Source organism: Pogonomyrmex barbatus, unplaced genomic scaffold, assembly GCF_055798465.1.
Source record: "Pogonomyrmex barbatus isolate J1 unplaced genomic scaffold, ASM5579846v1 scaffold1, whole genome shotgun sequence".
NCBI lineage: Eukaryota > Metazoa > Arthropoda > Insecta > Hymenoptera > Formicidae > Pogonomyrmex > Pogonomyrmex barbatus.
Window position 1 is genome coordinate 24,445,747 of NW_028297098.1, and position 3,121 is coordinate 24,448,867.

The window sequence follows — 3,121 nt, forward strand, 5'->3', positions numbered from 1 at the left end:
AATCCATATTCATTTGATATCATTTCGAGTAACTCTGCCAAAATTCATGCAATCGGATGTTTTCGGAAGTTTATCTCTTAGATCTCTATCATTTTCCACAATCAAATTATATCGACTTGCACTATTATAATTTTGAATCCTTCATAAGAACGTTAAAGACTAATTAATCAATTCGAATATTAATAAAGTTTAAAAAATATAACAGGACGACTTATCAGCCTCTTTTTGAGTCATCGGGTTCTGGTAAAATATATCATCTCTGTTTCATGTGTCTCATTTCATTGGTCTCGATAAAATGGCAATATTTTATATTAAAATATTTATCATAGAAAAGTGATGTTTACCCGATAATATATTAATGTTAATCAACGGGACAATAAATTAGAAAAGATACACATTTTAAATGAAACTATAGCTTCGTAAAATTGCGCCGCATTGGCAACGACTCGTTTACGCCAATCAGAATCAGTCAACACATTACAGTTCACATTACAGTCAATCGACAATAAGTTGCGTCAGTATATGTATATATTATAGTTGTTCAAATTCCAGTCATTTAAATCTAACAAAAATAGACCTTGCAATATTTATCAGCACAATTCAAGCAGAAATATAAGTATAAGCTAAAAAATTATTGACTGTAAAATTCGAGCAGACTTTATTATTTCGCAATTATTTACTATCTGTTTTAAATCATGTCAGCAGAACAAAGTTGATGTCAATTTATTGCAATAGTTTGTACAACAAAATATGTTGCCGAATGGTTAATATAATACTAACTCTCTGTTTAGAATTAAATAAGCGATATTAAGGCGTGCTAGATATTTCATGTGCAATTGTTTCTATTTGTATCCAAACAAAAACTATAATATTATTTTATTGTCAATATTATGAAGACAACAATAACATCAGATCGCCTGAACAAACCACTTGAACATATTCACTTCGTGAACTTCTCGAATCTTTATGGTCTAATAACGATATTTGAAAATAATAACAATAGATCAGGCATAGTAACTGTTTTATTTTTAAGTTACATGCTTGTGAATATGTAATCCTATGTAATATTATTTTTATTTATCTATTAAAAGGAGCTTCTCAATTTATTCAATATTATTGTTTAAAATTAAAATATTCAAAAAATATCTAATATAATGACATTCTAAAAAATTATTCTGTTAATTGTCAATAGAATATTGACATCATTCATAACATCGTTAAAAGAACATAACGATTATAACGATTCAATAAGATCTGATTAAACTGAATCTTATTGTATGATGCAATGTATATTCACGTAGTCTATTCGCGATTATATTAGAAAGATACACAATCGATCCGATATCAAATACGAACCGATCGATAAAAATAGCCAATCGTATTTTATTTCAGATTGAATTTATCGAGACACTGATTCTCAATCGAATAATTCTTGTTTTTTTAAATCAATCTTTAACGTTCCATAAAGCATTTTATTATGTAATTTTATTTAATTGAATTGAAAGTTAAAAACAAAAAAATTTATCGATTTATCTTGATATTTTATGGAGCTACACAAGTAAATATATTAAACAAAAAGAATATACATTATCTGCAATTAAATAAAAAAATATTGATACAAATTAATAAAGAATAAATCAAAAATCAAAATACCACTATATATAAATATCGATATGCTACTCATGTCTTGAATCGATAATACAGGGAATTACAATATCATCATGACATTACTTAATATCATGTTAGCAACTTTGAAAAGATTTTTTCTATGTTAAATCTGTTGATTTTTCTCATTACAACTATATTAAGTCATAAAAATAAAGCAAATAATATTATGAACTTTTCTGATACAAAAGAAATTAATTTTTCTTATATGCTATAATTGCGAATATTACATTCGATAAAATAGACTTACAAAATGCACTGAAGGCTGTCTTTAATGAATTAATAAATATTCATAGAAACTTTAATCAACTGTTATAAAATACATTTTACAATATAAAAAATATGTTTTTTTAGAACGCACAAATGCAGACGAATGCAGATCGAAATATGTGTATATTAATAAAAAACAAAAAAATAAATTTTCGACATATTTTACTGATTTACGTTATTACACATGTTACATAAAAATCTAATTTATTTTGATATGATACAAGAAAAAAATACAATGCTTGATATTATAATTTAAGTGCAACGAGCGAGCTTTAATACGACGCAAAACTATGCAAGGCGCCGACAAGCGAGTTTCGCGTTACCTGCGATATTAGATAGCGAAATCGTAAACGTAATATCAAGTTACCGCTACAAAAATCGCTTAAGTTTTCATTTTTTGCTGCGTCATTATGGATTTGCGGAAATGAGCGTTATTTTTTAATTTTAGGAAAATGAAATTTTAAAATAGTCGAGAATGCTAGGGGCCCGCCATTGTGCACAATTCTATTCACCAAACTAAATTCTCAATTTCTATTTTTATTAATTATTATTATTCTTTTGTGTATTTCTTATTATATATATTAAGTAATTTGCATTTGTACATTTTCAAATGTCTTTAAAATTACTATCGAACAAATGCACATTGCAATTGGAATATTACTTCTAACAGCCGAATAATTACTTCTATACGTCAACATATGTAATATTATAAATAATTATTTAATTATAAATTATTTCCTATATAATTATTGTTATTAAATATATATTTATTACAAAATTTCGCAATTTATTATCATTATAAAGAGAAAATATGGATGTGTGTGTGTGTGTGTGTGTGTGTGTGTGTGTGTGGTGTGTGTGTGTGTAAAAACATTTTTAAATTATTTAAACAAACGGTATACTGAGTCATCCAAAATATGATCAAACCAAAATATATAGTAAAGTTTTTGGAATGAAAATATAGTATATGTGGAATAAACTATTATTAAGAAATGATTATGAAGGGTACGGCGAGAGTTTGGCGAGACGTTTGCAGGAGGGGGAGCTCCTCGAGGCGATCTAGTCTGACGAGGAGATACGCTATAAGTGTTCTCGCCTTAGGGAGGGGCAAACACCGAAAGGGACGAAGAGGGTATGACGTTGGAGGGAGTGGGGAACCGCGACACGGCTTTTCGTATCGCGCACC